Genomic DNA, 18,225 nt, shown 5'->3' with positions numbered 1-18,225 from the left:
GGACAGTCAGCTTCTCACAGGTTCTGAAACATTGTCCAGTACAATTTTTTTTAGGTTTCACATCCATCCACAAATCCTTTTAACTAGTTAGGCCTGTTAAAACATCAATGCTTTCCCTTTAGTGTACCATCTTAATCATTTCTAATCTATTATTTAAGATGGCTCAAATTACCCCTGTAGCTTGGTAGAAGTTGGAAACGAATTTATCTGGGGTAGAGGCAGGATGAGAGACTCAATATCTAAATTCTACTTTGATGTCCGATTTGGTGGCAAAGCTCACAGTAGTCATCTGATTCCTCCCTAATGATACCCTGGTTGTCATGGCGATGGGAGGGGATTGTGAAATATCACAATGAAGCCTTATATAAATCTATTTTCAAGCTAGATGGAAGACATTCGAGCATGACATCAATAAAACGTAAGATGCTGTAAGATTGTGTAAACCCCACTATATCTCTTTTTCAGAACCCCAAGGGGCAACAGCTGCTGAAAGAATCAGCAACATAGGTGTGGGCGGAGGGCCATGTGGGCACAGTGACCTCCATACAACAGCCTCTGGGGCCCTGCAGAGGATACTAGGAGCTCATTAGGAAAACAGCAGGAAGGACCAAGACAGTTCCTGAGGGCAGTTCCCAAAGGCCAGAGGGTAGCCACACAGCCCTGGAACAGGGGGAATTTGATGCTTGGCAAGGACACTGTGGTAGCTGTCCTGCCCAATGGGAGGGACCAGAGCATATGGGGTTCTAAGATTACAATGATGGCATATTGGATTAAGACGATTCCAGTCACTGTTTTCTACCATTACCCAAAAGCCTTTTAAACTAAACTTCCCAGGTTACCTTGGCTTGAGGAGCCTGGGCTACCTCGTTATTGATCATAATATTAACAATTATCATAGCATTATGTTGATTCAACAATTAATTCAACTTTTACAGATGTAAACTTGATGTTTTAAAATTTATTAGTTTCACCTCCTTGAAAAATTCCCCTTCCCCAATCTTTCGTCCCTGGTAACCACTGATCTGTTCTCCACACCTATGGGTTTTCCTTTTCCAGAATGTCATAACAAATGGAAGCATAGGGTATGTAGTCTTTTGAGTCTGGCTTCCTCCACTTAGCATAATGCATTTGAGATTAATCCATGTTGTGTGTATCAGTGGTTTATTCTTTTTATTGCTGGAGTAGTATTCCATTTCATCGATGTACCCTAGGTCATTCATTCCTTAGTTGAGGAATAGTTGGGTTGTACTAGGGTAAAGGGCTGTGAATAGAGGCTTATCAATTGTATTGATATTTTCAAAGAACAAGTATTTTGTTTCTTAATTTTCTCTATTGTTTTTCTGTCTTAAATTTCACTGATTTCTGCTCTTGTTTTTATTATTTCCTCCCTTCTGCAATTCTCCCTTCTGCAAAGCAAAATCCAAAGAAATATGATTTGGGATTAACTTGCTCTTCTTTTCCTAGTTTCTCAAGGTTGAACATCACATTATTGATTTGAGCTCTTTCTTCTTTTCCAGGATAAGCATTTAATGCCACAAATTTCTGCTAAGCACTGCTTTAGCTGCATCCCACACATTTTGACATGTTGTACTTTCACTTTCATTCAGCTGAAAATATTTTCTAAGTTCATGTGAGAATTCCACTTTAATTCAGTGATTGTTTAGAAGTGTGTTGTTTCATTCCTATGTTATTTTTTAATATTTGGGAAATTTCTAGATCTCTTTCTGTTACTGATTTCCAGTTAAATTCCATTATGATGAGAAAAGCGATGTTTATATTATAGCTATATTAAAAATTTTAAAGTCTGTTTTATGGCCCAGAATATAGTTTATTTTAGTGACTGTTCCATGTACACTTGAAAAGAGTATGTGTTCTGCTGCTGTTGGTTGGAGTGTTGTATAAATGTCAATTAGGTCAAGTTCTCTACTTGTGCTATCAATTATTTTAAGAAGAAGACTAAAGTGTCCAAGCATTATTGGGGATTTGTCTATGTCTCCTTTCAATGCTATCAGTTTTTGCTTCATGTGTTTTAGAGTTTCGCTGTTTAGATGCATATACCTTTATGGCTGTTATGTTTTCTTGGTTAATTTCCCCTTTATTATCATGTAATCTGCCTCTTCATTTTTGGTAATTTTTCCTTGTTTTGAAGTCTACTTTGTGTAATATTAATATAGCCACTCCTGCTTTTGATTAGTATTTCCCCGATATATCTTTTTAAAAATGTGTTTCCTTTAAATCTATTTATATATATCATTACCTTTAGAGTGGATTTCTTATAGACAGCATATCATTGGGTCCTTCTTTTTCAATCTAACCTGACCATCTATATTTACAACGAGTAATGATTAGATTTCGCTCTATTTTATTACTCTTCTTTTTGTCACCTTTTTTATTCCTCTGTTCTTTTTCCTTTCTTTTTTGTACTTGCATAATTTTTAGTATTCTGTATAATTTATCTATTTGCATGCTGGTCATATCTCTTTGAACTATTTTTTAGTTGTTGTCCAGGTGTTAAAATATACAAACCTAATTTGTCATAGTCTACTTTGAGTTAATATTTACCATTTCAAACAAAATGCAGAAATTTTAAAAGCAACAATGGGAAAAGCTCTGCATGTGTGGAGGCTAGGAATATAGGGGAATTTTCTGTACCTTCAGTTTTTCTGTGAACCTAAAACTGATGTAAAAAATAAAGCCTATTTTCAAAAAAAATCTGAAACCAAACAAACACAAAATAAAGGTCCTTCAACTCTCCCCTATTTATGTTATATTTGCCATGTGTATTTCATCTACATATATTGAAATTCTCCCAATGTTATATATATATATATATTTTTTGCTTTCAATAATCATGCATATTTTATAGAACTTAAGAGGATATGACTTTGGCTTTTTCTTTTAACCTCACAATAATCTTGGTAAATAGGTAAATAGATATAATGAATTCCATTTAAGAGGCAAGGAAACTAAGTTAGATACCTGTCTGCTCTGACACAGCTGGTGAAGAGTTGAACCAGGACTCAAACCTATATGCTATTTCTTTCCCCTGTACCAGGCTGCATTTTGTTCCTCATTTGTAAGTTACGGCTTTGATACAGAACTAGAGTCTGTGTGGCACAGAACGTACCATGAAATTGTAAAAATATATTGGCACTGAGAATACCTAGGTTCAAGACCTGCTCTGCTCACTGCAGGTCATAAGGAAAGAGCTCAATCCAGGCTTAACACTCAACTTGTGAATTCAGAGCTTGGGAACTTTCACAAATAATAATAAAGTATTTCTCCCCTTGAAGATACCGTATGAGCCAGATGAGGTGGGTCTTACATCCTCTATGTGGCACCAAGATAATAAGCCAAAATTGACCTGGGTCTAGTTTCTGAGGCACTGGGTCAACCACATTCTGGCTGATGCTGTTCATGTTCCCAACTAATAAACAGATTAGGTCCATGGTCATTTATCTTGGCTCTCCTCCATTTGGGATTTGCTACTTCTATTCATCAAAATAATCAAGATTCCAACTACAGATGGCTGAGTAAGAAAATCATTTCTGTGGAAATCCTATTTCCCTTCCCTTAAATTGGTGGTTTTTAAAACTGTGCTCCTTGGAGTCCAAGAGATTTTCATTAAGTTTCCAGATTTCTACAAAGGGTCCTCAGAGGTCATCCTGGAACAGAGGGTGGAATGGAATGGAGGGGGGCACCTCCCTGTTGCTTTGTTTTAAATATTTTATGTTATTTGAACAAATAGTTCCTTGGAATTAAATAAACTGGAAAACTTCCACTTTGGAGCATTGACTCAGCCCCCCAGGATGGGAAAGAGCTTGAAGTTTATCTATCTTAGTCTACCTCTGTGCGGAAGGCTTGAATTCATCATCACCAAGTGACATCCAGCCTGGATCTGAGCAGCTTCAGAGGCAGGGGATTCCCCACATCCCTAGCTGCTCACCCCGTCTTAACCAGTTCTGATGCTTTTACTCCTGCATGCATCACTGCTTCTCAAACTTGGCTGCCCATGGCAAGCACCCGAAAATTTTTTTTTTTTAAACTGATGCCTGGGCCTCACTCCCAGAAATTCTGATTTAATGGGTTCAGGTCCAGCCTGGGCAATGGGAGATTTGAAAGTTTCCTGGTGATTCTGATTTGTAGCAAAGTTTGGGAACCATGCCTTAGATAAGTTAATATCTACACCCTGCATGTGTCCACCCAGTGCTCTTACTCTTCCCTGGAAAGCAGGGATAACAAGTATAATCCAACTTCCACATAAGACCCTTAAGAAAATAGGAAGACAGCTTCACTTTCTTCCCAGCGTTTTCAGTTAAAGTCCCGGTGCTTCCTAGATGCCTCCTCCTGCCACATGTTATCCTGCTGATCTACGCCATCTATAGACCAGTGAGGAGCCCCCCTGGAAGGTAATAACTAGGACGGGTCTGATCATGGCACAGGAGAGCAGAACCGTGATGCCCCTTCTTCTCCACAGTCCACTTCGATTGCTGCAGCTCAGCTTTCCATGGAACCCTACCTACATGATAAAAACGCTTTGATTTTTTTTTTTCACACAGGTGCTGCTGCTAAACTCTTTTTTCCCCCATCTTACATTTGGTCACTAATTACTGGCTAAGGCCTAACGACAACCAGAAAACCAAATCAGCAGAACCTGTAGGCAATTCACCCTTACATCTTTGTAGCATTTTACAGTTCGCAGAGTAAATTCACACACCTTATTTTAATTACTCCTCTCCCTGGCTGTCCTTATTCCAATCCCGTTTTCCAGGTGAGAAAGCTAGTTTTAGAGCAAAGAATAGGCGTGCCCCCAAACCACATGGTTAGTATGTAGCAGAGTAGGGGATGTAATCCATTTTGTGATCTGTACACCACGCGACTCTACCTCCCACGTAACTGCACAGTCCACGGTAGTCCAGGGACGGGACCTCACAGCAGGGAAACCTCGGCTTAGCGCTGCTTCGTGTGGCAGTGTTCCAGGGCCACCCACGCTCTGTGCACAGTTGTGTGCAGCACCATAACAGCAGGACAGGGGTCTTTGCCACAGTGCTGAGAAAATAGGCCAGGTTTCAGGGCAAAGCTATTTGCCCCTCACTTTAAGTGCTGACAGAAATTAGGTGGTGACTTAAAAACTTCCTCAGAGAAAGACTGCCACATGCATGGCTCAGCCAAAAACCAAACCAAACCAAACCAAACCAAACCAAACCAAACCAAACAAAACACCAAAAGACACTCCAGGTCAGAATGAAAATCCGTTTGGCAAAAATTCCTAACCCAGCTCAAGATGAATTCCTTGCTGCATATATATGTGATGGCTTATTCTCCTTTTGGTTCCTGACATGGCTTTGCCCTAGGACTGAAAAAAAATCTCACAGCTGACACTTGAACGATATACCCTTTCAGTTAGTTTCTATATAGTTTGTTTTTCTGGCTGCACGTTTGGTATTTTCTCAGGACTGTCTCATTAAAACTCCCATTACTGACCCTACTACAGGTCTTCATTTCACTTATTTCATGGGTTGGGCTAAAGAGAAGGCCGATAGCCCTTGGCCAGGCACTGGGCGTGGTAGGTCCCAGATGCAGGCAATAAGGAGGTGCATTGTCTACAGAGGATGAAAAACAGTCATAAAACTGTCTAGAAGTGGTGCTTTTTATTATCATCGTGTAAAATACTCTCCCCTGCTGGGTCAGAGCACTCCTACTCTCCCTCCTCCCCAGCCTTGGCAGGTCATTGATGACGTTCAATCACAGACTGCAGTCCCAATCTGCTAAGGTCTGGGATCTGTTTTTGACCTGTGTCCAGTGAGTTGGGCAAACAGAAGTCACATCTAACCAGGCTTGGCAGGACTTCCACAAAACTTCCCGGACAGTACAGATGGAAGGCAACTCAGTTAACTCTCTTAAAAACAATATAGTCCTAAAAGATGGTGCAGCTTCTATGGCAGAACCAAAAACCAGAGCAAACTGGATTTTAAGAGGCTCCAAGAATATACTCTTGCACAACACAGTGGTTATTCCCAAGCCCTGGAAAGTATCAGGCTGGAAAAAGAGGGCATGAAATTGTTTTTATTTGAAAGGCATTTGTTTGGGAAAAGGATGCTTTCTCCAAGCAAAATGTTAGCTTGCTTGGTTAGAAGTTAATTACAGTATTCATTACTTAAAGCCAGCCTGGAATTTTGGCTTGAATTCTTAGGAGCCTATGATTCAGGAGGGAAATGACCTATTCAACCCCAGGCCAGTGAGCTAAAAGTTAATCTGATAACTGCCTTGTTCAAAAGGGCCCAAGAGATAAGAAATAAATCCCCAAGGGGTAAAAAACAAAATTGTGGTTTTAAATCCAGGAAAATTATCGTAGAGATATCGAAATGTTTGTTACCGAGATTGGAGCTAAATGAGGAAAGGACTTAAAAGAATAAAGTGGTTAGTTGCCTTGGTTCCCAAATTAATAATGTTCTTGTTCTTTTGATATCTCTGATATTCACATGTTGGTTTAATTAAAATATTTGGACTCTAAAGTGCAGAACAAGCAGGGAAATCATGCATTTGGTATGTGGCTTTAATGGACTATAGCTTATTCTAATCTGTCTTCAAAAGCAAACTTTATCCTTGTTGGTCATCTTCAGTCAGCCCTGTCTTCTGGGCTGGGTACTACTGACCAACTCGTGTGGGCTTCTGGACATCACGGCTGTTTTTCAGTTGTCCCATCCTTGATGCCTTTTTGACCCTTAACTTTGGGTTTCTCCCAAGGTTGGAGTCTCAGCTTGTGGTTTTCGTGCTGCGTGAGACTGACCTGATTGCTGGGACTTCTAGGCTCCCCTCTGTTTCACCCTTCAGAACTGCCCTCCCATCTCAGCTCAGAGACCCTAACTCCAACTGTCAATAGGCCACACCCTTGACCTTAACCCCTCCTGCCTCCTTCAGGATTATCCTCCGTCAAGCGTCCCTTCTCCCTCCCAGCTCTTATCTCCCACTCTGCCAACTCCTCTCCATCCTCCAGGAAACATATTCCAATTATCCTAGCCTTAAAAAGGAAAAGACAAACCACGTCTTGCCTCAGTTCTGGCACCCCTTAATCCTCCTCCTCCTCTTCACTGTCAAACTTCCTAGATAACATTCACTCTGGCTGCCTCGCACCTGCAAAGGTCATGCGAGATGTTGTAGCTGCTAGATGCAGCTGTCTCTTTTCTCAGATGTCACGTTGGTAGCATGTTAACCCTTTTTGCTAGAATGTAGACTGCTTCTCCCCAAATCTCTCATCCTCACCTCCAGGGCATTGCATTCTCCAACCTCTGTCTACCTCGGGTCCAGTTCCTGGTTCTCCTCTCCGAAGGGAGCCGGTGCTACAGTCTTTAGAAGGTGGCTATGCTCACCACTGTCCACCAACAGTTACCTTCTCTGGTCAATTTCTGTTTTTCTCTGCATTCTATCCCTTGGACAATCCCAACTATCCACAATTTATATCTTTTGTCCTGAACTCCAGCACCAGGTTTCCCCAACCTGAGATTTCCCATGTATATTTTATAAAAACCTCCAGTTCGACATGTCCCAAACCAAACACACCATTTTTTCTCCCATCCCTGCCTCCTCCTGTTCACTGGCTCAGGTGTCCTCCCAGTCAACAGGCTGGAGACCTCTGGGTTCCCCTGGCTCTTCTTTTACTCCTAGCAGCGAATCAACTACAAAATCCTATTTTCCAAGCAAGCTGCATCCTCATTCCACCATGTGCAGTCAAAACTTCCACACCCCAGGTTGGTGCCCACACTGTCTTTTGTCCGGAAGGCCAGCCCCAGGTGAGGAGAGTGCTGAATAGAAAAAAGCTCCATTTCAAAACCTGCCACTTACCAGCCTGGACCTCAGTTTCCTCACATGCGAAATAAGGGGTTACACAATCTCTGAGGCTTTATGATTCTCTAGATGCAATTCCTCACCATGTCTGCATGTCCCAAAGCCTGTGTATCCTTCAAGATCCTTCTCCTCTCAAAGCATTCTCTGCCTCTCTCCCTGCCACCCCAACTAGAAGTAATGTCTCCCCACTCTGGATTACTGTCACAGTTTCTGTATTTCTTTCAGGGCATATAGGGCATTTTACTTATCTCCCTCATTATATGAACTGCCACAAACTCTTGGAGGGAAGAGTTCATGTCTTGCACTTTTTCTTCTTTAGATTCTCCTTGTATGTAGTAGGTGACCATGATGTAGTCATTGAATGACTGAATGACTGCAAAATCTTCCCCACTGATGAAAAAGCTGCCGGAGCTTCTCATTTCCTCCTGGCTGCTGTCCTGACACAGGGCTGGAATAGCTTGTCTCTTCTGAGAACTAGAATAAGGGGTGGGCCAGCCTGGCAGCTGCTGAGAGTGTTGGTCTATAAGGGGCTCTAAAACACCTCCAGGACAGCAACATCTCACCAGATATGCAAGGAGATGATGGAACTCCTGTGCATGGCAAGAAGAATGTCCTGGATAAGCTGTTCGGGGTTAGAGGAGACACTTCCCTCCCCAACAAGGCAACACTTCATTAACAATAGAAGTCAGTCCAATGGCGTCTGAGGAATGTGGGTCTGGTTATCTGTGGGGTTTTAGTTTCGTTAGTTGCGGTGTGCAAATTAGGTGCCGCCCGCCTTGCTCTTCCTCTCCACACACAGGGCTCAGCCTGTCCTCAAAATGAAAGTTCAGTAAGTATTTGAAGACTCAGTTTGAGGGACACCTGCTGTGGGCTGGCTCCGGGTGCCCATCCCTCTGGCCCTGCTCCTTCCCTGCAAGGGTAGAAGAATTCCAGCTACCCTTCCATTCTTCCAGCTCCTTGACTGCCCTTCAGTGGATTAGGATTATCTTCATTCTTTGGCTTCTGCATTTTCCCTTCCAAATTCTACCCATTCTTCAGGGCTGGGCCCACATTCTACCTCCTCTACACCTCCTCCACCCTTGATCACTTCATATAGCACTGGTTTCTCTCTGATTTGAAGGCCCAAAGTGGACTTTTTATTCCTTCCCTAGGCCAAACACTTTACATCAGAGTCCGTGAAGATGGTATCACTATGTACTTCTCGTTCACAGAGGCTAAGGCTTGCCGTGTCTGCACGTCGCAGTCTGGATTCAAACTTGGATTTAGGCTGCAACACACTTGCTGTTTTCACTGCCATCATGCTTCTCCCTGGTCTGTCATACAAATCATTGTAGCTAGGGGTTGTAGCCAACCGGCCCATGTATGTCCAGGACCAAGTGCCTGGTTCATGGTGATTGCTGGATACATGCATAATAACTGAATAAATACTTAGCTCTGAATTATATAATACAGGGTTGTATTAGTCTGTTCTCATGCTGCTAATAAAGACATGCCTGAGACTGGGTAATTTATAAGGGAAAAGAGGTTTAATTGACTCACAGTTCCACATGGCTGGGGAGGTGTCACCATCATGGTGGAAGGTGAAGGAGGAGCAAAGTCATGTCTCACATGGTGGCAGGCAAGAGAGCATGTGCAGGGGAATTCCCCTTTATAAAACCATCAGATCTCATGAAACTTATTCACTGTCACAACAGCAAGGGAAGACCCGTCCCCATGATTCAATTACCTCCCACCCGGACCCTCCCACGACATGTGGGAATTATGGGAGCTACAATTTGAGATTTGGGTGGGGACATAGCCAAACCATATCAAGGATTAATGTAATGTGCTATCTTGTCACTTAGCAATTTTCATGTTAGGGTGCTAACTCTAAGAAAACTGGTTTCTTGGGGAGAAATCACTTTAAGTTCTGTTAAAAACTTTGTAGAGTTTTTCAGGCCGGGCGCAGTGGCTCACACCTGTAATCCCAGCACTTTGGGAGGCCAAGGTGGGCGGATCACGAGGTCAGGAGATTGAGACCATTCTGGCTAACATGGTGAAACCCCGTCTCTACTAAAAATACAAAAATTAGCCGGGCGTGGTGGTGGGCGCCTGTAGTCCCAGCTACTCGGGAGGCTGAGGCAGAAGAATGGTGTGAACCCAGGAGGCAGAGCCTGCAGTGAGCAGAGATCGCGCCACTGCACTCCAGCCTGGGCGACAGAGCAAGACTCTGTCTCAAAAACAAAAACAAACTAACAAAAAACCCCAAACTTTGTAGAGTTTTTCATTAAATATTGGCTAAAATTTGCCAAGATCCTTGCCCCTCACCAGAGACAGGCGCAGAATACAGTGCTGACAAGGAAGAAACTGAGGAGGCTCCCTAGGAATTAGACCCATCTCCATCCACCCCAGGCTGTGGTAGAACCTTAGGCCTGCAGCTGAGCCCTGCAGCTGGACTCAGTGCCTGTGTGTCAGAGCACCAAGTCCCTGAGGCCCTGTCCCCAGTGCTATGTAAGACCTGTCCCCTCTCTTTGCCGTATCTCAGGTTATAACCACTCACAGATTCCTCCCTTGCTTAATCAGGCCACTAACCAGGAATGATTGAGTGAAACATTAAGATGCCAATGGACAGCTGAGCAAATGACATAAGCTAATGGAAATATGTTAAATCTCCCTTGTAATCTAACACAAATTAAAATAATAAAACTATCATTTTCACCTGCCATATAATAATAACAGAAAAATTAAATAATAATAGAGATTTCTGGGTCTACATGATGAGATAATCACATAAGAACAGGAGCCTGGCCGAGTGTGGTGGCTCACGCCTATAACCCTAGCACTTTGGGAAGCCCAGGCAGCTAGATCACCTGAGGTTGGGGGTTCAAGACCAGCCTGGCCAACATGGCAAATCTCTGTCTCTACTAAAAATACAAAAATTAGCTGGGCATGGTGGTACATACCTGTAATTCCAGCTACTCAGAAGGCAGGAGAATCCTTCGAACCCAGGAGGCGGAGGTTGCAGTGAGCTGAGAGGGCACCACTGCACTACAGCCTGAGCAACACAGTGAGACTCCATTTAAAAAAAAAAAAAAAAAGAGCAGGGGTCAGAAACCTTTCAAAACTAGGTGTCAGATTTGCTCATTCACTCAAACTCTTTTTTGAGCACCCACTAATGTGCCATGTGCTGGATGCATACAATAGTGGACAGAGAGGCACGGACTCTGCCTCCTTTGAGGGAAACAGGTTGCTGAAAGGGAGAATGGTGGGAAGGGAGTGCAGTGGTCAGGAAAGGCCTCTCCAAGGAGGTGCCTGAGTGTGTGGAAAGAGCCAGCCTTGTGAAGAGCAGGGAAGTGCATTGCAGAAAGAAAGAACTGTCTGTGCAAAGGCCCCATGGTCAGAAGAACTTGGTATGAAGACATGACAGAAAGCCCAGTTGATGACTTTTGTCCTCATGAAGAGACATAATCATGTTGGCTCTTCTGGAGGTGGGTGGGTTACAGGGTGGCAATAGCATTCTCAAGTAACATTCTGCATAGGAGGGGCAGAAGTTGGCTCACATAAGAATCAAGAAATTTAATGAGGCTGAGCCCCCAAATTCAGGGTCTTAAATCTAATACAATTTATTAACCATCCTTCTCTGGGCCTCCCCTTCCTTATACATAAAATGTTAGGATTGAACAAAAGGATATCTCCAAGGACTCTTTAAGTGAAAAATTCTTTTAAAAGGTTCAATGTAATTAAAACAATGAGTTCAAAATGATGAAATGAATCAATTAACTAAGAGTTTAAATATGACTATGAGCTGCAGAGGCTTGATGGCAACTTCCTCCTGTCTTTCCCTGGTCCCGTTACAACATTCCAGGCTGCAGGGTCCAGTGGTTCTGGGGGGCCCCTGGACGAGGCCTGCCCTCAAGGAAGAATTCTAAGCAGCAGGAAGAGCAAGCAGATGGGAGCACCTGACCCATAAGGAGGAAGTCACGGATGGATTTGCAGACAGTCAAATTTCTGAAGACTGTCAGTTCAGAATACCTCAGATGGAGAGGAGGCCTGGCAGGGGGCATCTGGTCCAAAGACACTTTTCAGATTTGATTTATAGGCTGTGCAGCAGTGTTACCTCTGGCAGTTTTATTTTCCACATGTTTTTCATCAGCACAATTTTAATTTTTTTTTAAATCACAGAAGCAATTCATGATCATTAAAAACAATTTAAGCCTCCTAAAAGAAGTGGAAGGTCTCACTTCTTCTGCTTGGCCCCAATCTCACTTCACTCCACAAGGATAACCACTTTTAACAATCAGTGAGTATCCTTCCAGATCTTTCTGTGCATGTGCGGACAGGCATAAACAAAATTATATAAAAGTTCACATGTATTTTTTAATACAAAATGGGACCCTACTATAATTTTTTTAGCCCACCATCATTTTAAGGACCTTCATTTTGTGTTATTAAATATAGAGCTAGTCCATTATTTTTAATGGCTAAAGAGTGTTTCATAGGATGGAAATAATGTAACATTTAATCATTTTTCTATTGTTGGATAGTTAGGTTGCATTTAATTTTTTCAGCTTATAAAACTGGCTGCAATGGACATTCTTATAAAGGTCTTTGTGCTCTTAATGGTTATTTTGCTAAATCAAGGGTTTGCTTACTGTGGTACATTATACGCTCAATACTTAGTGAGTCACAAACTTCTCCCCCAGCTCCCTACCCCATATTATATTTTACCATCATTTTAAATTTCTGTAATCTGCCAGGTAAAATTGTACCCCACTGTAACAATCTGAATTGTCCTGATTACTAGTGGGTAATAAATATCTTTTCATATATTTAAAAATCATTGGTACTTTTTCCCCTGGGAATTACTTACATACATCCTTTGCCTTTTTTACATTGGGTTGTTTTATCTTTTCTTAGTGAACTTCAGGAGCTTTAAAAAATATTAAGGATATTAGCTATTAGCACTTTGTTCAGAAATATTATTTCTCAGTCTGCCATTTGACTTTAATAGTGTCTTTTGACATAGAGAAGCCCCCAATTCTTATTAAATCAGATTTGTAAACCTTTTTAATGCTTATAGAGGCCAAAAGAGTTTAGTTCTTGTCAGAAAGTCTCTCCTCACCACAAAATTTAAAAATATTTTTCTGGGATATTTTTATAGATTTTATTTTTCTATATTTTCTTTTGGTATATTTATAGTTTTTATCTTGGTATATACTGTGACACAGAGATCTAACGTTATTTTTTAATAATAATTATTATCCTAATGCTGATTATTGAGTTGTTTCCTCAATTATTTAAATGTGCTTTTATCATATATTACAAACAGGGGTCTATTTCTAGATTATTTCATTTCATTACAATCTCTTTGGTATCCCTGTGCCTTCCCCACGTGTTTTAATTGCTGTGGGCTTATAAAATTTTCATATCTTGTAGGACATATTTTCACTTCATCTTTATTCAAAAGCTTTTGGCTACTCTTGAACATTTGCTCTTCTAGATGAATTTTAAAATCAGGTGATTCTCATGAAAATTCAATTGGAATATTGAGGAGTTTAAAAATTGAATTTATGGATTAATTTGGGGGAAATTGATGGCTTTTTAGTAAGGAGTTGTCTTCGACTGAAATATGTTGTTTTGTCATTTATTTAAATTTTATGCCCTTTAGTAAAGTTTTTCTTTCCTATGGTTCTTGTACATTTATTGTTTCATTTATTTCAAATATTTAATATTTTTCTTGCTATAGTGAATGGCATCTTGTTAAAACTACATGATCTATATGGTTCTTGCTTATATATAGGAAAGCTATTGAGTTTTAAATGTTTACTTGATCTGGACAGTGTCATGAATATATGATTAGGTCTAATAGTTTTTCATAAGTTGTCAATAATTTTGTTGGTAAGAAATGATGTCATATATAAATAAGGTGGGTTTTATCCTTTTTCTACAATCTTTATACTTCATTTATTTTTCTTGTCTCATTTCATTGGCTGGAACCTTCATAGTGATATTGAGTATCCTTATCTTTTCCTCGAAATAGGATTGACTCTCTTGTTTCACCTTTAGGTATGATGAATACTACTGAATTCCAGTAGACTTTCCTTATCAAATTAAGGAATTTTACTTCTATTCATAGCTTTTTATTAATTTGTACAGAATGGGTAGTAAATATTATCAAGTAATTTTTCAGTATCAATTAAGATGATATTTTTCTCTTAACATCTTGGTGCATAATAGATATCCTAAAATGAACCGAACTTTTTACTCCTGGAATTATTTGAATTTTTAAAACTGACTACAATTTGCCCCCCACAAAGCCCTTCTGATGAGATTGGCCACGAAACAACAAAGACCGTCATATTAATATAGAAAACCCATTCCATCAAGAACAGAATTCTGGACCTGCCTGCCATCTCTCAACCAGTTCCTGTTGCTTGGCACTTTCAGGCATGGAAGCTCTTGATGAAAGTATGGTATAGAAAGCTGTATGATCTCAGCATGGACTCAGGTTTGGATGTGGCTTTGGCAAACTCTGGGCTGTCCCTGTCAAGTAAAATGTGAAATGTCTAATGCAGAGAAACAAATGGAATAACTGGCTTTAAAGAAAGCCACTTTATTGAGGTATAATTGACATTAAAAAAGCTGTAGCTATTTAATGTATACACCTTGATAAGTTTTAGAGACTGTGACATCACCACAATCTATGCCATAAACACATTACTCACCTCCAAAAGTTTCCTCCCATCCTCTTTATTATTACTATTTTATGATAAGAATATTTAAAATAAGGTCTACTCTTTTAACAAATTTTTAAGTATGCAATACAGTATTGTTAACTGTAAGCCCTATGCTGTATCGTAGAGCTCTAGGACTTATTAATCTTTTATAACTGAAACTTTGTACCCTTTGAATAACACCTCCCATTTCCCCCTTCCTGCCAAGCTCTAGCAACCACCACTCTACTCTTTGCTTTTAAGAGTTTGGCTATTTTAGATTCCTCATATAAGTGGTATCATGTAATATTCATCTTTCTGTGCCTGGCTTATTTCACTTGGCATAATGTCCTTCAGGTTCACCCATGTTGTCACAAATGTCAGAATTTTTCTTTTTAAGGCTTAATAATATTCCATTGGGTGTGTGTGTGTGTGTGTATAGACGAATGGATGAAGAACTTGTGAAATATATACATGCATATGTATATATATACATGCATATGTATATATATATACATATGCATGTATATATTTCACAAGTTCTTCATCCATTCGTCTATAAATACACATTTAGGTTACTTCCATGTTTTGGCTATTGTAAATAATGCTGCAAGAAATAAGGGAGTTCACTGATCTCAATTGAAATCAGGATCTCCTAATCCTGATATATATACCCAGCAACCCAGGGATTGCTGGATCAGATGGTAGTTTTATTTTTCATTTTTTGAGGAACCTCCATACTGTTTTTCATAGTGGCTGCACTCATTTATATTCCCACTACCAGTGTGTAAGGGGGCCCTTTTCTCTGTATCCTTGTCAACACTTATCTTTTGTTTGATAACGGCCACTCTAATAGAGTTTATTCTTCTCCCTCAGATTCTACCTTAGCACCCAGCTGACTACATTCCAGATGGTTGTTTAACCTTCTGTCTCTCCTCTAGACTGAGTTATCCAAGGGCAGGGAATGGTACTTATTTATCTGTGTGGCTCCAACATCTACTGCAATAGGCATCAGGAAGTGACAAGTACCAAATGATTTTCAAGGAGTGTGCCACATAGCCCCCAGGTCCTGGGGCAGTCCCGAGGGACTCTGCAGTGTGAGAAGGGGCTGAGCTGATGAGGCGGAGGCCCTTGGCCCCTTCTTCAGTGAGAGAACTGCCTTCTGTGTCTCATTCACGTGCTGAAGTGGGGGTTCTGTGCCATATTTCATCTATTATCTACCCCCATAAAAAAAAATAAAAAGGATTATTTCTACCATGTTCCCTTTCCATGCATACATAGAGAAAAAAGAACTTCAAAGATGAGACATCATATCTTGTGCTGCAAAATGAATTTATATTGTGTAACTGGAAAGATATGATGTAGTACAAGTAACCAATAACATCTCCCCTGCAAAATACTTAACTCAAATGCAGGTTTTGCAAACACCATAAATTTTCAAAATCCTAAATGTTAATCAGTGTTACCAAAGTTGCCCTCTCTTCTTTCATTTTACATGGTGCGTTTTGGACTGATCTGAATTCTACAGCATTCCTTTTCTATGGTGTCCATAATCACCACATGTCCCCTCCTCTTCTGTCATCTGGATCCCAGTGCATACTCTTCCTTTACAGCAGAGCCCCTTGGATGTGCCCTACTTCTTCGCCTGCCTGCTGGCCCTGGGATCCTCTGGCAGAGGCTTGCTGGGAGACAGGTGTGTGTCTATGTCGATGTGCCTATGCACCTACTTCCCCTGAGCAGGAGTTGTCCTGAAATGAACACCAAGTTTGACCACTGAAGCTGCTGTGTCCCAGCAAGTCCCACCCCCAGCCGGCTCCTTCACTCCCCAATTTCATGCACCTCTCACAGATCTTGTTCATGCTGCTGTCCTCCATCCCCCTTTCCATTCCATCATCTCACCCTTCCGCATGGCTCCTCTGCCTCGTTTTCTGATTTGTTTCTTTCTAAGCTCTCTGATTTAATATCCCTTCCGGTATTCTCTCTGGCACATTTTCCCTCATGCTTCCCCATTCTATACAATAACTTGTATCTGTAGGCTCTTAACAGTGGCCACTTGAATCATCCCCTTTTGCTCCTTCACCGTCTTATCACCCAGTTGCCAAAGGGCACTCCCTCCTTCCTTTCTCCTGTTCTCCTCACCTGAGAAGCTGTGCATTCTGAAGGCTGCCTCTCAAGTCGCATGGACTTGTGACTGCCCTGTACACTGCACCATGATCGACCTGGACACCTCGTGTTGTATTTTCAGGCTTTGGGTGGACTTGTGGCTGGGAGTGGTTTTAGATCACCTATAGGCCTCTATACTAGTTCTCTTCTTCATTCTTCCTTATAGATCAGCTCCCTTTCTCTCTGCTTGCCTCAAAGCCCTGTAGTGGGGTGGGCTGGAAGGAAGCATGAGTTTTCCTGTGCTTGGATTTGGTATTCTTTCTCTTTTTAGTTAAAGTTATTTTTAACTCTCTGTCCTCAAGGTATGCCAAGGGTGTGATTTTTGTGTCTTTTCCTTTCTCCCTTTTTTGATCTATATCATTTGGGGAGGAAATATTGGGATATGGGCATCTGGCTGCCACCATTATCTTCAGCTAATTGGAAGCCCCCATTTTCTCCTTTTAACTGATAATAGCTACGCTATAGTTTCCATATGCATTTCATATTGAAATGTGATCCTGAATGTGTTGGGAGGTGGCGCCTAGTGGGAGGTGTTTGGGTCATTGGGGGTGGATCCCTCAGGAATGGCTTTGTTTCCTTTTAGCTGTAGTGAGTGAATTCTTGTTCTGATGAGATTGTATTAGTTCTAGTGTAAAGGGATTAGTTCCCCAAAGAGTGGGTTGTTATAAAGTGAGGTTCCTCCTCCTGTTTGGTCCCTCTCTGCACATGGGTCTGCTTCTCCTCTGATCTTCTCCACCATGTTGTGACATAGCACGAAAGCCCTCACCAAAACCACGGCCATGCTCTTGAACTTCTCGGCCTGCAGAACTATGAGCTAAATAAACCTCTTTTCTTTATAAATTACCCAGTCTCAGGTATTTTTAAAACAGCAACACAAAATGGCCTAAGAAAAGGTACCATAAACAGGAATTTTCAACAAATTAGATACTTTATATAATACTAGTAAAACTAGCTAACATTTATTGAGGCCTCTCTGTGCCCCAGGCACATCCTGCATGCTTTATCTGTATTAACTCATTTAGTTATCACAATCATTTTACCTCTGCTATTTACATTTTACAGATAAATTAAGTAACTTGCCCAACACACACTTATTGTCTTATATAATCTTCACAAAATCTCTGGGTAGGCATTATTAGCTTCATTGTATAGATGGGAAGCAGAGGCTCAGACAGGCTAAGTAACTTGCCCAACGTCACAGAGCTAACAATGAGGAAGAGTCAAGATTTGAATCTGATTCTGAAGGTATTCTTCTCCCTTGTGAAGGAAGAAGAAAGCAACATCCGTCCTGCCTCCTGAGTGTGCAGGGGCTGTGGCTCCCTGGGTTGGTTGGGACTCAGGCTACCTTCTTACCTGTCTCTGTAGTGGTCACCATCATCTGTCCCTTCACTAAGGGAGAATGGCTCTGCAATCAGCAAAACTCACCACTATGGGAAATGTTACAGTCAAATACCCTGGGCTGTAACACACACACACACACACACACACGCACACACACAAATATTTTATGTGTATATACACACAT

General features: G+C 41.2%; 1 protein-coding gene across 2 annotated transcripts in view; it reads right to left on the bottom strand.

The window, feature by feature from the left end:
* THSD4 (thrombospondin type 1 domain containing 4) overlaps positions 1-18,225 on the bottom strand; it is a 667,872-nt gene that overhangs the window by 67,526 nt on the left and 582,121 nt on the right. The gene's annotated exons all lie outside the window — the stretch shown is intronic.

Source organism: Pan troglodytes, chromosome 16 (assembly GCF_028858775.2).
Source record: "Pan troglodytes isolate AG18354 chromosome 16, NHGRI_mPanTro3-v2.0_pri, whole genome shotgun sequence".
In the NCBI taxonomy this organism is placed as follows: domain Eukaryota; kingdom Metazoa; phylum Chordata; class Mammalia; order Primates; family Hominidae; genus Pan; species Pan troglodytes.
The sequence above is the reverse complement of the archived record's forward strand: the minus strand, read 5'-3'. Positions and strand labels throughout refer to the sequence as shown.